General features: G+C 39.3%; 1 pseudogene; it reads left to right on the forward strand.

The window, feature by feature from the left end:
- Positions 1–268: 268 nt before the first annotated feature.
- LOC113614872 (40S ribosomal protein S3a pseudogene) lies at positions 269–1,105 on the forward strand (annotated as a pseudogene).
- Positions 1,106–22,750: the final 21,645 nt, after the last annotated feature.

The following is a 22,750-nucleotide window of genomic DNA, read 5'->3' on the forward strand; positions in this document are numbered from 1 at the left end:
CCCACGTGCCGCGGAGCGGCTGGGCCCGTGAGCCATGGCCGCCGAACCTGCGCGTCCGGAGCCTGTGCTCCGCAACGGGAGAGGCCACAACAGTGAGAGGCCCGCGTACCGCTAAAAAAAAAAAAAAAAAAAAAAGACAAAAGATAACAAGTGTTGGCAAGGATTTGGAGAAAAAAAGAACCCTGTACACTGTTGGTCAGGATGTAAATTGATACAGCCACTACTGAAAACAGTATGGAGGTTCCTCAAAAACTTAAAATTGTAACTATGGGGCGGTAAGAACAAGCGCCTTACGAAAGGCGGTAAAAAGGGAGCCAAGAAGAAAGTAGTTGACCCATTATCTAAGAAAGATTGGTATGATGTGAAAGCACCAGCTATGTTCAATATAAGAAATATTGGGAAAACACTAGTCACGAGAACTCAAGGAACCAAAATCGCATCTGAGGGCCTCAAGGGTCATGTGTTTGCAGTGAGCCCTGCTGATCCGCAGAATGATGAAGCTGCATTTAGAAAATTTAAGCTTATTACTGAGGATGTTCAGGGAAAAAAACTGCCTGACTAATTTCCATGGCATGGATCTTACCCGTGACAAAATGTGCTCCATGGTCAAAAAATGGCAGACCATGATTGAAGCTCACGTTGATGTCAAGACTATCGATGGTTATTTGCTTCGTCTATTCTGCGTGGGTTTTACTAAAAAGCGCAACAATCAGATTCAGAAGGCCTCTTATGCCCAGCACCAGCAGGTCCGCCAGATGTGCAAGAAGATGATGGAAATCCTGACCCGAGAGGTGCAGACAAATGACTTGAAAGAGGTGGTCAATAAACTGATTCCAGACAGCATTGGAAAAGACATAGAAAAGGCCTGCCAATCTATTTATCCACTCCATGATGTCTTTGTTAGAAAAGTAAAAATGCTGAAGAAGCCCAACTTTGAACTGGGAAAACTCATGGAGCTACATGGTGAAGGTAGTAGTTCTGGAAAAGCTACTGGGGATGAGACAGGTCCTAAAGTTGAATGAGCTGATGGATATGAGACACCAGTCCAAGAATCTGTTTAAAAATCAGACTTTTAATGGTGACAAATAAAAGACCTTATTTGTGATTAAAAAAAAATTGTAACTACCATATGATCCAGCAATCCCACTTTTTTTTAAATTCGCGCCACATGACATGTGGGATCTCAGTTCCCTGCAGTGGAAGCACGGAGTCTTAACCACTGGACCACCAGGGAAGTCCCCACTTCGGAGTATATATCCGAAGGAAATTAAATCAGTATCTTGGAGAGATATCTGCACTCTTATATTCATTGCAGCATTATTCACAGTAGCCAAGACATGGAAACAACTTAAGTGTCTGTCAACAGATGAATGGCTAAAGCAAATGTGATACATGTATGAATAATACAATGGAATATTGCTCAGCCTTTAAAAGGAAAGAAATCTTACCATTTATAGCAACATGGCTGATCCTGTAAGACATTATGATAAGTGACATAAACCAGACACAGAAAGACACATACTACATGATCTCACTTATATGTGAAAGCTTAAAAAGTCAAACTCATAAAAACAGAGAGTAGAATGGTGGTTGCCAGGGGCTGTGGAGAGGGGTAAATGGAGAGTTTCTACTCAAAGGGTATAAAGTTTCAGCTATATAAAATGAGTAAGTTCTAGAGATCTGCTGTATAACACCATGCCCATAGTTAACAATATCATACTGTACACTTTGAAATTAAGGACAATGTGGAGTTGAATTCCAACCCTTGATAGACAAGTAGTATGAATGAGAAATAAGCCCTTGTTATATAAAGTTTTTTGAAAATCGAGGGAAAAAGAGACCAAAAACTCAATGTGAAAAAAATGAGCAAAAGATTATATTACAATGGCCCTAAAATATATGACAAGATGTTTAACTCCACTCAAACTGAAAGAGAAGTAAATTAAATCTACACTATCTCTCACCTAGCAAATCAACCAAACCAAATTAAACCAAAACCATTCTGTAACACATTCTGTAGAGGTTGTAGGGAAACACACCCTCTCATTTTCCCAAGGCTGGGATACTTTTAATTTCTTGGGTATCAACTCTGATGTCACCTTTTCACAGTAACTTTCCTTGATCACCCAATCCAAAGAATCTGAAAATGTCTTAATTTGTTTATTTATTTCTTTCCCCTAACCCAGAAAATAAGCTCACTGGAGGAATGTACCTTAACAGTCTTTAAATGCTGCATCTCCGTAATAAATATTCAACAATTATACAATGTATGAATGAATGAATGATAGATATGCAAAGGTTAAGAAAAAACTCTTTAGAGAATAAAAAAACATATCTAAGGTATGACAACTTTAGAATAGAAGACAGTATTTATAAATTCTAAAAATATGGATTCTCTTAGAATTCTAAGGGCAGTTGGATTTATCAGCATTTCTTAAGATATGAAAATGTAGCAGGAGTGAAATTCTACTCTCTATAGGTTATCTTTAACATTCCTGTTTTAACTTACAATTACTTTGTCTCACAAAGTGGTCATGATGTAATTATAAGCCTCAAGAAGCACGTATCATTGTGTCTTTAGAAAACACATAGCAAAGTTATCTCTAGGTGGTGAAATTATAGATTTTTGTTTTCTGTTTTCTTTGGGAGTTTTGGCACTGAGGATGAATTATTTTTTGTAATTAGAAAAAGGCAATAAATGTTACATTTTAAAAGGAAAAAAAGAAGTATAGATCAGGAAGGAGCAAGAATGATTTTTTTTTTTTTTGGTTGCATTCGGGCTTTGTTGCTGCACGTGGGCTTTCTCTAGTTGCAGCAAGTGAGGGCTACTCTTCATTGCAGTGTGTGGGCTTCTCATTGCGGTGGCTGCTCTTTTGGCAGAGCACGGGCTCTAGGTTCGCAGGCTTCAGTAGTTGTGGCACGTGGGCTTAGTAGTTGTGGCTTGCAGGCTCTAGAGCGCAGGCTCAGTAGTTGTGGCACACAGGCTTTGTTGCTCTGAAGCATGTGGGATCTTCCCGGACCAGGGCTCGAACCCGTGTCCCCTGCATTGGCAGGCGGATTCTTAACCACTGCGCCACCAGGGAAGTCCCAAGAATGATTTTTCTATCTGAATACATTTCATCCCCAACAGTCTACCAGCCCAAGCAGCATAATTGGGAAGAAAAGCCCAAGTGTTTGCCTTTCAGCTGCTCAATTCAATACAGGGAGTGGTTTTTGTTGTTGTTTTTCATGTTTTCTCCCAAATGCTGAGACCAGTGTTCCCAAACCTTAAAAAATATATTTATGTAGGTGAATCATGCCAACTTACATCTGGCTGGACAAGGGCATCAAACTGCATTGAGAAATAAACTTCACTTTTGAATATATACACAAGAATGATATTTTCCAAATTTGCAACTTGGGTACCTGTTACAAATACAGATTCCTGGGTCCCACCACAGAATTCTAGTCAAAATCTCCAAGATCAGTCTAGTTTGGAAAACACAAAGCTAGAACTTGGGTTAAGCTTGCTCCTAGTCCCCAACCACCTCAGAAACCCTGAGAGGATTAATTTTTTCAAGAGAGTCTCTTTTTCTCCAAATGTGGTGCTCTGTCATCATGCCAGAGCCCCACACTTAGCGTCAAATGGCATTAGCTCAGCCAGTGCCAAAATGAAAATAGATATGAAATAAAGGCTCTCAACTCACCACCCTAGATAACTCACCACATAAGTCATGAAAGTAATATTCATGCATGTTATTTTTATCTGAATCCTTTAAAATTGTTGAGTATTTGGTTATATTTTCTTTGAGCATTTGTAGAATTTTGGATTCTGTAACGAATCAATATTATTTTCTCAATAGGTCTGAGAGATTATAAAAAAATGTGATCAGTTATCCACAGAGCATTTTGCCACAGGGATACCACATTCTCAAACATCTACTGACAAAGACAGTGCATCCAAAGGCTCATTGTTTCATCTGTTGCCAGAGCTGCTCAGGAGGAAAAAAAGGTTGGGCTTTGCCCATTTCTCCTTGCTGCCATCATACATTCTTTCAGACCCATGTGTTTGTGTGTGCTCTGAAAGAAAACTAATGAATTCTATTTCCTCTACTGACGGCAATTTGAGCTGAGCACAGGCCGCAGTGATGCAGTTGGCATTTCATTCATCATGCCCGCAGTTCTGCACCTGTGTCACTGCCAGCAGGAGCAAGGCAGTGTAACAAAACACTTTGCTCATCCGTATCCCCAGGGACGAGAGAGTGTACACACCAAGGAAAACAAACCCGTGATAAAAATTATTTACATTAAATATCAATATGTATAGTTTCTGCAAACCATTTCCTGAAATGTTGCATCTTATAATGTTTAAACAGTATCATATAAATATCTGCAGCTTGTCTGCTCATTAGAAGGATAAAATCCTTCGGGGCTGTGGAGCATCTCTTTTTGTGGCCATCAACAAGGTAACCAGCTGCATATGGGCAGAAGCAGACGGAATATCATTTAGCCAGCGGCCCTGACCCCATCTGGACTTGCTAATACAGTCCATTTTCTTTTGGACAGTAATCAAGCAGGCACTTCCTCCTTGTTATTTCAAGCCCACCACATCTCAGATGGTGCAACCAACCTCCCCTTCTAGCCACATCTCCGGAATAGAATCCTGAGGAAGGAGTTCCCAAGAATGCTGGGTCCCATTTGCTCCATATGCCAGTTAGTCCTGCTTACATCTCACCCACCTAGTCAGCCATGACACCTGAGCCCCTCACAGAGCCAGAAACTGCTGTGCCTGCCCACATAGCCAGGTGCCCTTTCCTACACTCTATGCCCCCTCCCCTCAAACCCAATCACAGAATTTCAGTTGGGAGATTACTTGAAGGTTTAAGTTAACCAAAAATGTAAAAGAATCTGTCATTCTAGTCAGGTGACACAAACCAAGTCAGTAATTTGAACAACGAAAATTCAATATAAAGAACTGTTGTCTACCCACCACCAGAGCCTCCCATCAAGCCTCTTAGATAGTCTCTACCACCAGAGGGCAGACAGCAGAAGCAAGAAGAACTACAATCCTGCAGCCTGTGGAACAAAAACCACATTCACAGAAAGATAGACAAGATGGAAAGGCAGAGGGCTATGTATCAGATGAAGGAACAAGATAAAACCCCAGAAAAACAACTGAATGAAGTGGAGATAGGCAACCTTCCAGAAAAAGAATTCAGAATAATGATAGTGAAGATGATCCAGGACCTCAGAAAAAGAATGGAGGCAAAGATCGAGAAGATGCAAGAAATGTTTAACAAAGACCTAGAAGAATTAAAGAACAAACAAACAGACATGAACAATACAATACCTGAAATGAAAACTACACTAGAAGGAATCAATAGCAGAATAACTGAGGCAGAAGGACGGATAAGTGACTTGGAAGACAAAATGGTGGAATTCACTGCTGTGGAACAGACTAAAGAAAAAAGAATGAAAAGAAATGAAGACAGCCTAAGACACTTCTGGGACAACATTAAACGCAACAACATTCGCATTATAGGGGTCCCAGAAGGAGAAGAGAGAAAGGACCCGAGAAAATAATTGAAGAGATTATAGTCAAAAACTTCCCTAACATGGGAAAGGAAATAGCCACCCAAGTCCAGGAAGCGCAGAGTCCCATACAGGATAAACCCAAGGAGAAACATGCCAAGACACATAGTAATCAAATAGGTAAAAAGTAAAGACAAAGAAAAATTATTGAAAGCAGCAAGGGAAAAATGACAAATAACATACAAGGGAACTCCCATAAGGTTAACAGCTGATTTCTCAGCAGAAACGCTACAAACCAGAAGGGAGTGGCATGATATACTTAAAGTGATGAAAGGGAAGAAACTACAGCCAAGATTACTCTACCCAGCAAGGATCTCATTCAGATTCAATGGAGAAATCAAAAGCTTTAGAGACAAGCAAAAGCTAAGAGAATACAGCACCACCAAACCAGCTCTACAACAAATGCTAAAGGAACTTCTCTAAGTGGGAAACACAAGAGAAGAAAAGGCCCTACAAAAACCAACCCAAAACAATTAAGAAAATGGTCATAGGAACATACATATTGATAATTACCTTAAACGTGAATGAATTAAATGCTCCAACCAAAAGACACAGGCTTGCTGAATGGATACAAAAACAAGACCCATATACATGCTGTCTACAAGAGACCCACTTCAGACCTAGGGACACATACAGACTGAAACTGAGGGGATGGAAAAAGATATTCCAAGCAAATGGAAATCAAAAGAAAGCTGGAATAGCAATACTCATATCAGATAAAATAGACTTCAAAATAAAGACTATTACAAGACATAAAGAAGGACACTACATAATGAGCAAGGGATCAACCCAAGAAGAAGATATAACAATTATAAATATACATGCACCCAACATAGGAGCTCCTCAATACATAAGGCAACTGCTAACAGCTATAAAAGAGGAAATCGACAGTAACACAATAATAGTGGGGGACTTTAACACCTCACTACACCAATGGACAGATCATCCAAAATGAAATAAATAAGGAAACAGAAGCTTTAAATGACACAACAGACCAGATAGATTTAATTGATATTTATAGGACATTCCATCCCAAAACAGCACATTACACTTTCTTCTCAAGTGCGCACGGAACATTCTCCAGGATAGATCACATCTGGGGTCACAAATCAAGCCTCAGTAAATTTAAGAAAATTGAAATCATATCCAGCATCTTTTCTGACCACAACACTACGAGATTAGAAATGAATTACAGGGAAAAAAACGTAAAAAACACAAACACATGGAGGCTGAACAATACGTTACTAAATAACCAAGAGATCACTATAGAAATCAAAGAGGAAATCAAAAAATACCTAGAGACAAATGACAATGAAAACACGACGATCCAAAACCTATGGGAGGCAGCAAAAGCAGTTCTAAGAGGGAAGTTTATAGCTATATAAGCCTACCTAAAGAAACAAGAAAAATCTCAACTAAACAATCTAACCTTACACCTAAAGGAACTAGAGAAAGAAGAAAAAACAAAACCCAAAGTTAGCACAAGGAAAGAAATCATAAAGATCAGAGCAGAAATAAATGAAATAGAAACAAAGAAAACAATACCAAAGATCAATAAAACTAAAAGCTGGTTCTTTGAGAAGATAAACAAAATTGATAAGCCATTAGCCAGACTCATCAGGAAATAGAGGGAGAGGACTCAAATCAATAAAATTAGAAATGAAAAAGGAGAAGTGACAACAGACATTGCAGAAATACAAAGCACCTTAAGAGACTACTACAAGCAACTCTATGCCAATAAATGGACAACCTGGAAGAAATGGATAAATTCTTAGAAAGGTATAACCTTCCAAGACTGAACCAGGAAGAAATAGAAAATATGAACAGTCCAATCACAAGTAATGAAATTGAAACTGTGATGAAAAATCTTCCAAGAAACAAAAGTCCAGGACCAGATGGCTTCACTGGTGAATTCTATCAAACATTTAGAGAAGAGCTAACAGCCATCCTTCTCAAACTCTTTCAACAATCTGCAGAGGAAGGAACACTCCCAAACTCATTCTATGAGGCCACCATCACCCTGATACCAAAACCAGACAAAGATACTACAAAAAAAGAAAATTACAGACCAATATCAATGATGAACATAGATGCAAAAATCCTCAACAAAATACTAGCAAACAGAATCCAACAACACATTAAAAGGATCATACACCACGAACAAGTGGGATTTATCCCAGGGATGCAAGGATTCTTCAATATACGCAAATCAATCAGTGTGATACACCATATTAACAAATTGAAGAATAAAAACTATATGATCATCTCAATAGATGCAGAAAAAGCTGTTGACAAAATTCAACACCCATTTATGATAAAAACTCTCCAGAAAGTGGGCATAGAGGGAATCTACCTCAACATAATAAAGGCCATATACGACAAACCCACAGCAAACATCATTCTCAACGGTAAAAAACTGAAAGCATTTCCTCTAAGATCAGGAACAAGACAAGGATGTCCACTCTCACGACTATTAGTCAACATAGTTTTGGAAGTCCTAGCTATGGCAATCAGAAAAGAAAAAGAAATAAAAGGAATACAAATTGGAAAAGAAGAAGTAAAACTGTCACTGTTTGCAGATGACATGAAACTATACATAGAGAATCCTAAAAATGCCACCAGCAAACTACTAGAGCTAATCAATGAATTGGGTAAAGTAGCAGGATACAAAATTAATGCAGAGAAATCTCTTGCATTACGATACACTAATGATGAAAAATCTGAAAGCGAAATTATGGAAAAACTCCCATTTACCATTGCAACAAAAAGAATAAAATACCTAGGAATAAACCTACCTAGGGAGACAGAAGACCAGTATGCAGAAAACTATTATAAGACACTGATGAAAGAAATTAAAGATGATACCAACAGATGGAGAGATATACCATGTTCTTGGATTGGAAGAATCAATACTGTGAACATAATTATACTACCCAAAGCAATCTACAGATTGAATGCAATCCCTATCAAATTACCAATGGCATTTTTTACAGAACTAGGACAAATCGTCTTAAAATTTGTATGGAGACACAAAAGATCCCAGATAGCCAAAGCAGTCTTGAGGGAAAAAAACGGAGCTGGAGGAATCAGACTCCCTGACTTCAGACTATACTACAAAGCTACAGTAATCAAGACAATATGGTACTGGCACAAAAACAGAAACAGAGATCAATGGAACAAGATAGAAAGCCCAGAGATAAAACCACACACCTATGGTCAACTAATCTATGAAAAAGGAGGCCAAGATATACAATGGAGAAAAGACAGTCTCTTCAATAAGTGGTGCTGGGAAAACTGGACAGCTACATGTAAAAGAATGAAGTTAGAATACTCCCTAACGCCATACAGAAAAATAAACTCAAAATGGATTCAAGACCTAAATGTAAGACCAGACACTATAAAACTCCTAGAGGAAAACATAGGAAGAACAGTCGTTGACATAAATTACAGCAAGGTCTTTTTTGAACCACCTCCTAGAGTAATGGAAATAAAAACAAAAATAAACAAATGGGACCTAATGAAACTTCAAAGCTTTTGCACAGCAAAGGGAACCATAAACAAGACGAAAAGACAACCCTCAGAATGGGAGAAAATATTTGCAAATGAATCAACGGACAAAGGATTAATCTCCAAAATATATAAACAGCTCATTTAGCTCAATATTAAAGAAACAAACAACCCAATCCAAAACTGGGCAGAAGACCTAAATAGACATTTCTCCAAAGAAGATATACTGATGGCCAAGAAGCACATGAAAAGATGCTCAACATCACTAATTATTAGAGAAATGCAAATCAAAACTACAATGAGGTATCACCTCACACCAGTTAGAATGGGCATCATCAGAAAATCTACAAACAACAAATGCTGCAGAGGGTGTGGAGAAAAGGGAACCCTCTTGCACTGTTGGTGGGAATGTAAACTGATATAGCCACTATGGAGAACAGTGTGGAGGTTCCTTAAAAAACTAAAAACAGAATTACCATATGATCCAGCAATTCCACTACTGGACATATACCCGGAGAAAACTGTAATTCAAAAAGACACATGCACCCCATTGTTCACCGAAGCACTATTTACAATAGCCAGGTCATGGAAGCAACCTAAATGCCCATCGACAGACGAATGGATAAAGAAGTTGTGGTACATATATACAATGGACTATTACTCCGCCATAAAAAGGAACGAAATTGAGTCATTTGTTGAGACGTGGATGGATCTATAGACTGTCATACAGAGTGAAGTAAGTCAGAAAGAGAAAAACAAATATTGTATATTAACGCATGTATGTGGAACCTAGAAAAAATGGTACAGATGAACCGGTTTGCACGGCAAAAGTTGAGACAAAGATGTAGAGAACAAACGTATGGACACCAAGGGGGGAAATCCTCAGTGCGGTGGGGATGGTGGTGTGCTGAATTGGGCGATTGGGATTCACATGTATACACTGTTGTGTATAAAATTGATGACTGATAAGAACCTGCAGTACAAACAAACAAAAAAACTAATACTAAACTTTCTTTGGGTTATTTGTATGGAAATATGTTAATATAAGTGTTTCAGACATTACATGAAATTTCTAAAAAAAAAAAAAAAGAATTGTTAACTGGTACTTCCCTGGTGGTGCAGTGGTTAAGAAGCTGCCTGACAATGCAGGGGACACGGGTTTGAGCCCTGGTCCAGGAAGATCCCGCATGCCTCGGAGCAACTAAGCCCGTGCACCACAACTACTGAGCCTGCGCTCTAGATCCCGCGAGCCACAACTACTGAGCCCACGTGCCACAACTACTGAAGCCCACATGCCTAGAGCCCATGCTCCACAACAAGAGAAGCCACCGCAATGAGAAGCCTGCACACCACAACAAAGTGTAGCCCCCACTCACTGCAATAGAGAAAGCCCACACGCAGCCACGAAGACTCAATGCAGCCAAAAATAAACTAATTAATTAATTAATTTTAAAAAAGAACTGTTAACTAGTAAAAGTTGGTTAACTACTAATGGGGCAAAGAAAACTCAAGAACACAGGAATAGCGAATGTTGGGAGCAGCTAATCCCCCTAAGACTGAGGGAGGTTATCCAAGGAAGGAACAGACTTGGAAATCCCCCATTCCAAACCAAGACTGTTTTAATCCCATTGGAGAGGGTTTGACTGTAGCCCACTGGATGGTAGAGAAGATCACTGGGATGCCATAGGCAGAGCTGGTTCACAGCCAGTAGTCCACTGTGATGAGCAAGAAACCATCCTCCTTGGTACTGGAGAAACGAATGGTGAGTACAACTGGGTCTCTCATACACCGCTAGCAGCCATGTCATGAGAGCAAAAGCTAAAGCACCTTGAAAAGATCAAGAGAAGCGCTTCCTCTGCTATGCCTTGCACTATCCCTGCAGTGTACCCTCTACTGCCAAAGCTTAACATTGGCAAAAGAAACGCTTGGTGTTGAGAAGGAAAAAAATCCCTCTACCTGTCTAGGTTCTTCTGGCTGGTCTAAGAATTAAATTGACATGAGACAGATTAACAGGAGAAAATCAAATAAAAGTGTGTTAATATGTATACAGCGGAGAGACCCAGGAGAACTGAGTAACTCACCAAAAACGGCAGAAGCCCTCACCTTAAATACCATCTTCAGCTAAAGACAAAAAGTGGATGTTGGGGGTAGTGGTCTGGGACCTCAAAGGGGAGGAAGGCAATTGACATGGAGTTGAAAAAGCAAATGTTTGGTAAACAAATGTTTGCTGGGCCATACAGAGGTAATGCGACACAGAGAGGAATTTTTACAGACTTTGCTAGGTTCTTCCCTGTCTGCCACACTTAGTTCATATTATACTGTAGCTACCTGTGGTGATAGCTCCCTTCCTGGAACAGGTCTTCTATCTATACTCTTTAGGCTGTTAGGGAAAGGTGAAAACTTCTTCCTGAGTCTTGACTGTTTTCAGCTGAAATAATCTGTATGCCAAAGAGACATTTTGCAGCGGCAAATTTTGCTCCCCTACAACAGGATCAAGCTCCAGTATCAAAACGCAGGCATCCCCCAACCACTCCTATTCAACATCATTATAGGAAGTCCTAGCTAACGCAATAAGGAACCAAAGGAAAGCAAAGTTATACACATTGGGAAGGAAGAGAGCAAACTGTCTTTGTGCTCAGATGCTAGGAATGTCTCTGTAGAAAACTCTGAAGAACTGAACAAAAAGAACTCCTGGAACCAACAAGCAATTATAACAAGGTACAGGAGACAAGGTAACATTCAAAAGTCAATTGCTAAAAAAAAAAAAAAAAAAAAAAAAAAGTCAATTGCTTTCCTATACATCAGCAAAGAACAACTGGAATTTGAAATTCAAAACACATCATTTACATTAACATCAAAAAAAACCTTAGAAATCTAACAAAATATACACTATATATGAGGAAAACTACAAAAGTGACGAAAGAAATCAAAGATCTAAATAAACAGATACTCCACGTTTATAAATAGGAAGACTGAATATGGTTATCAGTTCTTCTCAACTTGATTTAAAGATTCAATGCAATCTCTATCAAAACTCAGGCAAATTCCTCAGTGGATATTGACAAAGTGATTCAAAAGTTTACGTGGAAAGGCAAAAGACCTTTTTGCCTTTTATTGAAGAAAAAGAATAAAGTTGGAAGACTGACTACCCGATTTCAAGACTTACTATAATGCTACGGTAATCAAGACACTGTGGTATTGGCAAAGAATAGATAAATAGACTCAATGAGTCAGAATAGGGAACCCAGAAATAGACCCATACAAGTACAGTCAACCAATCTTTAACAAAGGAGCAAACACAATTCAATGGAGAATGGAGAAAGGAGAGTCCAACAAATGGTGCTAGAACAACTGGACAGCTACATGCAGAAAAGAAAAAGAACCTAGACACAAACGTTACATCTTTCACAAAAATTAAAATGGAAAACTATAAAACTTCTATAAGATAACATAGGATAAAATCCAAGTGACCTTGGGTTTGGCAATGAGTTGTTAGATACACCACCAAAAGCACAATCCATGAAAGAAAAAACTGATAAGTTGAACTTTATTAAAATTTAAAACTTCTGCTCTGCAGAAGACACTGTTAAGAGAATGAAAAGACAAAGCTACAGATTGGGAGAATATATTTGTAAAACATATATCCGATAAGGACATATATCTAAAATATACAAAGAACTATTAAAACTCAACAGTAGGAAAAACAACGCAAAGTGAGCAAAAGATCTAAATAAAAACCTCACCAAAGAAGATATATAAATGGCAAACAAGCACCTGAAAGGACGCTTAACATCATATGTCATTAGGGAATTGCAAATGAAAACAACGAGGTACCACCATACACACCTATTAGAATGGCTAAAATCAAACACAGTGACAACACCAAATGCTGATGAAGACGTGGAGCAACGGGAATTCTCATTCACTGCTGGTGGGCATGCAAAATGGTATAGCCACACTGGAAGACAGGTTGGCAGCTTCTTACAAAGTTAAACATCGTCTTATCATACGAGTTGGCAAATGAACTCACCAATATTTACCCAAATGAGTTGAAAAGTTATGTCCACACAGAAAGCTGCACACAGATATTCCAAAGTTTGGAAGCAACCAAGATGTCCTTCAGTAGGTAAATGGATAAACAAACTGAGGTACATCTATACAATGGAATGTTATTTAGTGATTTAAAAAAAGTGAGCTCTCAAGCCACAGAAAGACATGGAAGAACTTTAACGCATGCCAGTAAGTGAAAGAAGCCAGACTGAAAAGCCTACATATGGTAACATTTCAACCATGCAACTTTCTGGAAACAGCAAAATTATAGAGACAATAAAAAGATGAGTGCATTGTTAGGGTCCCAGCAGGAGGAGAGAAGGGGAAAGGGATGAATAGGTAGCACACAGGGGATTTTTAGGGGAGTGAACTATTTTGTGTGATACTGCAATGTTGGTCACGTGACGTTATGCATTTGTCAAAACCCATAGAAACGTGCAAAAGAAGGAGTGAACCCTAATGTAAACTATGGACAGTGGTTACTAGTGTATTGGTTCATCAACTGTAACAAATGTACCACACTAATGCAGTAATAACAGGGGAAACTGGGTGGAGTAGCAGGTAGGGAATATATGGGAATTCTCTGTACTTTCTCTTCAGTTATTCTGTAAACCTAAAACTGCTCTAAAAGATAGAAGTACATTATTTATTTTTAAAAAGCAGGGCAAGGAAGGATGGCTTTAGAGCTGAGAGGCAATAAATTGACAACTGGCACAGAAGCCAACAGGGTGGTGGAACTGCTCGTAAAGCTAACAGAATTTGAATTCAAGAAAGAGAATACTCTGGTATGGTCAGACAATGACTGGAGCACTAGAGCCAGCTTATCAGGACGTGGCCTATTGGAAAGGATCCAGGAGAGCTGGAAGTCTGAAAACTCTGGCCTGTTATGGAATTTGAGGGAATTGAGATGTTTAACTTGGAAAAAAAATAAATTTGAAGAATTTAACAACTATCTTCAAATACTGGATAAGCTGTCACTTAGAGAAAAGAATAAATTTATTCTATATTTTTTTAGACGTCAGAGCAAGATTCCACGGAAGTTACAGTGAATCAAACCTAGCATTTAGAATTGCTCAAACGTTGAGCAGGCTGCCTTGTTAAGAATGAGGTTCAGTCAAGTCTGGAAGATCACTTATTAGAATAATTGCAGAAAGGACTCTTGCGTGAAGCTGAACTAAATCCAGATGATTTCAAAGGTCCCTTCCAACTCCAAAGTCTATGAAAAGTCAGAAAGGTTATATAAGGTTTTGAAAGATAAGTAGGTGTCAAGCCTACTGTGAAAGAGGCAGAGGATGTACATGCATTACTACACACACACACACACACACACACACACACACACACACTCACTATACGTACTGAAGGAGTGAAATGTGGCAGAGTGAAAGCTGTTTATTTCCTTACAGTGTTGTACACATAATAAGAGCCTAATAAGAATTTGGACATTGTTAAATTCAGTTTTGAAAGGTATATTTTCAATGTTACAAGGAATCCTGAATAAAATTTGGCCTGCCTGAATTCCTCCCCTCCTACGCTACAGCTAAAAGGGGTGGAATCATGAGAAAGGTAGGGAAAGGGTAAGCTAGGAAAAAGGGGGGTGTCACTGAAGCCAAGAGAAATATTGCCAGAATAAATGAGTGATCAGGACTGTCAAATGTAATTGGAGAGCTCAAGGTAACACAAGGATCGAAAAATGTCTCGCGGATCTGGTAGTTAGAAGGTAGATCTTAATGTTCAGTAGTATGATAGGTGCAAGTCAGATTTTTCAAAACTGAAGGCAGTGCACCATGCCTTAAAGGTAAGTGAATGTCTCCGGCAGGCAAGCCTGAACACTTCAACAGGAAGTACCCGTGCCAGGAAATTCTTAGGGATTGCCGCTTTTCTGCTCCTTGGTTTATTTACAGATAATAATTCAGATTGCTCTCACAGACGTTTTCCTGCCTATTTGGAATTTAAGGTGTTCTGCTTGGCTATTCTGCTAACAATTCACCCCTGCCATCTGACAACCCCTACCCCCAACTTGGCTTTGTTTTACCAAAGCCCTTGATACAAACAATGGCAGCTTTGCACAGCCCTCTCTACTGGGAGCATCTGAGTTGCCTCTACACCCAGTGGGTAAGTATAGACTATGCTGTGGAGAAGTTTGACTGAAAGGAAAGAGAAAGATAGGAAAGACTTGAAGAAAACAGTGTGCAGCACATTTACAGGCTAAAAGGAATGATCCGGTGGAGAAGGAAAGGGGGAGGACCTCCCTGTCTCCAGCAATCCTTCCAGGGCCAATGGAAAGTTCTTCCTTAAATTTAATTTTGTGTCAGCCTGTAAAAACTTTAAATCCTCCCAGTAAAAGTCAAACTCACAATTTTAAAGCTAAAACCCTTAAACGACTTAATTACATGTAACTACAGCATATACAAGATGGCACTCCATCAGTGCTCGGACACAGGCAAGCAACCACAGGCCAGACCAGAGGAGCTTAGCAAAGGGTGTGCAGTTTTTCCCAGTTCCCAAGTGCCCTCCAACTCACGTGGCCACGTTGCCAAAGGCTCCAGATATCAACAGCAGGTAGGTTCTAAAAAAGTAAGGGACCACGAAGTGACTTCCTTAATCGGGGGTTTTCAAATTTTAGCATATATCAGAACCACCTGGAGGGCTTGTTAAACACAGATTGCTGAGTCCAGCCCCAGGGTTTCTGACTCAGCAGGTCTGTGTTGTTAGAATTTGCATTCCTAACAAGTCCCCAGGTGACGCTGACGCTGCAGGTCCAGGGCCGACACTTAAGAGAACCGCTAATGAGTCTGTAGCAGCAACACTGATGAACATTAGATTTTTAATATCCCACTTTCCAGGTGACATTCCAGACCAATCAAAGCCAAATCACCAGGGGTGGGACCCAAGCATCCGTATTTGTAAATCTCCCCAAGTGGTGCCCATTCCAACATGCAGACACAATTGAGGACCACTGCTCTATATTATTCTTCCTTATGAGTAAAACAAGGCTGGTATTTGGGTGACTTGTTGATGTTTGGCTAATTGCCTTTGTGAATCTCATGGTCCTGAAACCTTGTCACCTGAACCTCCACAGGTAGATCTGGGCTACAGCCTAGAAATCTGCATTTTAAGATTCATATCATCACAATCGCCAGATAATTCTGTGGCAGGTAGTCCAAGAATCACAGTTAAATGATAAAGTTCAAACTCCTTGTCAACAGAACACACAGCTGGTTATAATTTGGTTCCTGCATCCCTCACAATCACCCTATTCCTTCCCTTTTCCAAACACGATGCATGTCTTTCCATCCATTGCCATCCTCTCAGCCTCCAATGCCCTTTCACCTCTTATCACATGCTTAGTTTATATCCCCCCACGGTAAACATACAACAAATAAAGTAAGAAAATATTTTATTATTATTATATTTATTACCAAAAGTAATAAATATTTTTAAAGTGTTACATTTTAACCATATATTGAAGCCATTTTTTAAATGTACCATTAGGGGGGAAATGAAAAGCATACATGTCGGGAAAATTGTAATTATCTTTAATTTTGAAAGAAAAAACAATTCTTACAAGGCAACAAGAAAATAACAAAAGCCAGAATAGAGAATGGGCAAAAGACAAAAAGGGTTAGAAATAAACACAAATGGCCAATAAGCACGTAGAAAAAAAAATGTCCAGCTTCATTAGTAAACAAAGGGATGCAAGTTAAAACCACTCGTCAGGGCTTCCCTGGTGGCGCAGTGGTTGAGAGTCCGCCTGCCGATGGAAGGGACACGGGTTCGTGCCCCGGTCCGGGAGGATCCCGCGTGCCGTGGAGCGGCTGGGCCCGTGAGCCATGGCCGCTGAGCCTGCGCGTCCGGAGCCTGTGCTCCGCAACCGGAGAGGCCACAACAGTGAGAGGCCCGCGTACCGCAAAAAAAAACACCCTACTTGTCAGGGCTTCCCTGGTGGCGCAGTTAAGAATCCGCAGTTAAGAATCCGCCTGCTAATGCAGGGGACACGGATACCACAAGGAAGAGTAGCCTGCAACTAGAGAAAGCCCGCGCATAACAACAAAGAGCCAACGCAGCCAAAAATAAATAAATAAAAAACAAAAAACCTACTTGTCAGGTTGGCAGAGACAAAAATGCAAAGCACCCACTGATAACAAGGGGATGAGGAAACAGACATTCAAATACATTTCTGATTTGGAGAGGAAGTGGGTATTAACTTTCAGGATACAAATTTGGCTATATGAACAAAAGCCTTTACCCAAGTGATTTCCTCTAGGAAATTTTCTTACAGAAATAATCATATACTTATGTATGGGTTAGTCAATTAGGATATTTTTCAAAGAATCATTTATAATAACTGGTGAACAAGAGGGGATAGAATGCTGTAAGTCCAGGAAAGAACAATGGAAGCACCTAATGGCATAGGACAGAGGTCGGCAAACTTTTTCTGTACAGCTGTAGAGTACATATTTTAGGCTTTTCAGGACCCTAAGAGACGGGCACGACTACTCAACTCTGCCATGGTAATGTGAAATCAACCACAGAAATTACATAAATGAAAGGGCATGGCTGTATTCTGATAAAAGTTTATGTAAGGACACTGTAATTTGAATTTCATATAATTTTCATGTGTCATAAAATATTCTTCTTCTCTTGACTTTTGTCAGCCATTTAAAATTTAAAACCCATTCTCACCTGGCAGGCTGTACAGAAACAGGTGGCAGGTTGGATTTGGCCTGCAGCTATATAGTTTGTCAACCCCTGGCATAGGAAAATGCTCAGAAAATATTGGTAAGGGATTAAAGTAGATTACATAAAAGAATATAAACACAGAGAAAAGACTAGAACCAGAATATCTGAGATTGGAGCCCCAGGTTTTTTCAAAGCTCCATAGACACAGACAGATTTGAGAGTCACTGCAATAAAATGTTAAATAGTGGTTATTTCTGATGGATGAGATTATGGGCAATTTATTTCTTTTTTGTACTTTTTGTATCTTTCAGATTTTCTACAATAAATAAGTATTACTAATCAGGAAAATGTTAAAATAAGCAAGAAAAATTTCTAGCTTAGAGTTTCTCAACCTTGACACTCAAGACATTTTGAGCCAGATAATCCTTTGCTGCAGGGCTGTCCTGTGCACCGCGGGAGGTTAAGCAGCATCCCTGGCTCTACCCACTACATACCAGAAGCACCTCCCCAGGTGTGACAACCAACAACCAAAAATATCTCCAGATATTGCCAAATGTCACCTGGGGAACAAAGTCGTGGCCCGTTGAAAACCACTGACTTAGAAGAAAGATCTGACCTCCAGCATACCTTTGTGAGAGGAGAAAAGATGGAGTATTGTACTTATCTTTCTTATCTTTAGGCCTCTATGAAAGGCTTTATGTTTGTCCAAACCATACAGTAATAAAAATACAGTGTTTACGAGAATAAACATTGTAATTACAAATGCAGTGGTGCTTGGAACATAATTTCTCGTTTTTACTTTTTCACAACTGTCTGATTAATCAACATTCTGGACGTAAAACCCTTCAGAAAGGTGAATTTGTTGACTTATTGAGATAAATACATTGAGTCACATGAGTTTTGTATCCATGAAGAGATTACTTAGGCTCCTGCAGTTGACAGTGTGAAGGGGATTCTTATAAGCTTATTTTTATACAACATTAGGAAAAGTTTTGCACCTGACCCTTTTCATTATGAAATGTTTCAGACATACATAACAGAATTGAGAATTATTTAACAACCACGTACTAGCCACCAGAGCAGTGGAATAAAACCCTATACATACAATCACTGTGCTGCCCACCTATCACATTTTCAAACCCCCGAAAGTAATCACTTTGCCAAATTATCATCCCCATCCATTTCTTTATAATTTTTGTCAACGAGTTACACAGCCTGGTTTTAGCTATATGACCAGCACGGTATAGAAGACTCTTGAGTAAATTTATGCTTCAGCTCCGCTGAGGCCAAGGTACTGCACACATATCTTAGTCGTTTATAATCAAAAGATAAAGCGCACCCTGTGCAATTGAGAAAGGGCATTTGGGAGCCGCACCTGAAAGACTCAGCCCTCTCTATGATTGCCCGCACTTCCTCTGTCCTGCTGCATCCTTTACATTTCTTTTTTCTTTTTTTTTGCGTTATGTGGGCCTCTCACTGTCGTGGCCTCTCTCGTTGCGGAGCACAGGCTCCGGACGTGCTGGCTCAGCGGCCATGGCTTATGGGCCTAGGCGCTCCGCGGCATGTGGGATCTTCCCGGACCGGGGCACGAACCCGTGTCCCCTGCATCGGCAGGTGGACTCTCAACCACTGCGCCACCAGGGAATCCCGCATCCTTTACATTTCTTAAAGCCTTAGGCGAGTAGAGTCTTGTGAGTCCTTTCAATTGTCCAACCTTGTTTATACCTTCAATGATACTTGATCTATGTTCAGAGAACAGGATTACATTTATTCCTAGTGGAAAAGATGTATTGTTTTCACATGCCTTTTGAAAGGGCTTTCAAGTTTTTTCTCATCTCTTATACTCAAAACTGATTAAAAATGTATACAGCTGCGACAAAACAAGAACAGATAGTATGAGTGATAGTGACAAATTTGCCTCTTTGCTAATTTGTAGCATTTTTCATTTCTGGAAACCTAAATGAACGTTCTTTCCCCTAATAAAATGTTTCTACAAGAAACCTTGCTTCTGATATCTCCAGATGTAAAAATTGTTTTTTCTGTATAATTCTTCCAATGCACATAATTTACATTCATGATTAAATTATTATTTTGTAAGATGAAAATCAGAAAAAATCATTTTGACAAATGTGCAGTGATACTCTGGGGCCATGCCTTGATCTTCTCCCAGCCTGTGTCTGGCTCGTGTCGTGTTCCTCCTTTGCCTTCTGCTCCTGTTGAAATATCCTCCTCCTCATCTCTGCTGATATAAATTCTACTTTACCTTCAAGCGTTAGCTTAAATCTGGCCTTCTGCATCAAAGTCTTCCTGGCCTGCCCCAAAGCCTTCCTATAAATCCATTCCTATAGAACACTCTGCCAGTGTTACTCAGTGTGGATAATACTAGTATTCCATTAGATGGAACTGTAGTCCTTCCAGAAAATTTTTAAGTTCTGTAAGAATTGAAATCTTGTTCAATATCTCTTGCTTTATATATCTTTATTTTCAATGCCTAAAAACAACGCCTAAAAATCACCTTGCACATATTAGGAGTTGGATGAGTATTTGCAGATCAGTTTGATAAGGAGAACACAGAGGAGAACATCATGTTCAAGAGTTTGGGTTCTGGATCAAATCCTGGTTGTACTGCTTACCATGGACAATTTACTTAAACTCTCTGATTCTCATTCACACAATAAGGATAATTATAGAATCTACCTTGTTGGGCTGCTGTAAAGATTCATAAAGATTAAATAAGAGAATGCAAGGTAGCCACAGGAAAAACTCCCTGGGTTTCTCCTTTACTCTCACCCTCACAATACTTCTGACACCAGATGTGTGGGTTTTCCACAAACATCAAGCAATTCTGCAACACCAGCTGGGTGTCCTACAGTTCAGTTCAGTTCTTACACCATCCATCTGTAGTTAGCAACAGATCCCACAAGTTCAGGGCTCAGTCCCATGAGACTGCCTCCACTTTAGATGCCAATCACCAGTCCCAGGTTGTTACCTGTACCTTTGACTGACCTGCTATAAATTGGGGCTCCCGGAAATTTGCTAGAACAGCTCACAGAAATCAGGGAAATACTCACTTACACTTGCTGGTTAGCTATGTAACAAAGGATATGATAAAGGATATAGATGAACAGGCAGATGAAGATATACATAGGGTAAGATCTGAAAGGGTGCCGAGCTCAGGAGCTTCCGTCCCCAGGGAGCTGGGGTGCACCACCCTCCCAGCACACAGATGTGTTCACCAACCCACCAGCCTCCATCCTAAAGCTACCTAGGAGCAAATCAAGAGTTGCCTCATAAGAATAAAATACACTTCTATCACCCAAGAAATTCCAAAAACTGTAGGAGCTCTGTGTCAGGTACTGGGGTCAAAGAACAAACATTAGAACAAAATATACTCCTAGTGCTCTTATCACTTAGGAAATTGCAAAGATCTTAGGAACTCTGTGCCAGGAACTGCGGGCAGAGACCAATATATGTATATTTTCTATTATTTCACAGTGGCTTAGCACATAGTAAACCTCAAAATATGATAGACATTTCTTAAATTATCATCAGTAGTGTCAAGAAGGATATTTCTTCTTGCCTAACGATTGTACTAAGTTCTTCAAGATGAGAAGATGCTATTAGTTTATAACGTAAGAGTGACTCTCACCAGAGCAATACCTCATTCCACAGGCAAAAATGGGTTTGCGAAAGTCAATTTATAATATTCACTATTATAATGTCCAAATAGGCATCAGGGAATCTGAAATAGCTGGATTCCGTATACATTATACTGGGTGATGCTGGTAATATATTCTTCCTGGGTAATTCTGCTTTCCTTCTATCATAAAACATAATTGTGTCTAATACATAAATATAAACAATCCCAACAAATTAGTCCACACCAGAAAATCACAATTAGTTAATTCACTAATTGAGTGTTTTTGTAGTTTATTATCAAATATATTCTTTTTTTATGTTATATATTTTTATTTCTAATTAAATCCACTACTGACCAGAAATACATTAAACTCATCTTTAAATATTTAGCCTTCTTGCATTTACACATTCATTCAAAGACTACTGAGAACAAACTAGACTCAAGGCTCTGGGTTAGGCTGTCTGACGCGTTCAAAGATAAATAAAATATATTAGATCCTTAAAAATCTGTATTCTCTTACAGGAGATTAAACGCATACACAAATACCCATAATATAGTACAGGGTGGAACAAGTGTCAAGGAAGAACTAAAAGAATTCAAATAAAGAAGAAATCACTTCCAGGTGAAAGAGGAGGGGAAAGTAGCAGTAGCATCTGAAGTGGCCTTAAATCCTCAAAGAGGTATGCAAAGATGACAGGCCATTTCACAACTAGGACACCATTTCAGATAATATATTCAACTGTTCAAATTTGAAATATATTGAACTGTTAATACCTGTAGCCAATATATAGGATCTAAATGAAACTAACAAATTATTTTTTTCGACAGAATGTAAACAGAACAATAATCATGAATTCTATTATTCCCTATTATGGATTTGATAATTCAAAGCTTTTAGCAGTAATTAGTAAATATCCAGATTGCAAAGATTAATAACATGTTCCTGCTAATAGCAAACACTTTTGGGATCAGAGTGTACACACACACACACACACACACACACACACACCCCTTGAATTCTTTGCACCTAACATCTAAAATCTGAGAGAAAATATTCTTATTCCCACAGTCTTATTCCCCAATCTTCTAGTGCTTTAGAACATACTATCCCCACCAGGCAATGAGCCATGCATTATACAGACTATATTTGGAATATCATGTCTAATTCTGAACATGCTGCAATTTAAGAAAAACAATGACAAGCATTTGTCCAAGGGGGAGTGACCAGGGCAGTGAGGGTCTAGAAATCATAGGTTATAAGAAATGGATGGGGGCTTCCCTGGTGGCGCAGTGGTTGAG

The sequence above is a fragment of the Aethalodelphis obliquidens genome, unplaced genomic scaffold, assembly GCF_003676395.1.
Source record: "Aethalodelphis obliquidens isolate GAN/ISIS:26980383/991018 unplaced genomic scaffold, ASM367639v1 scaffold107, whole genome shotgun sequence".
Classification (NCBI taxonomy): Eukaryota; Metazoa; Chordata; class Mammalia; order Artiodactyla; family Delphinidae; genus Aethalodelphis; species Aethalodelphis obliquidens.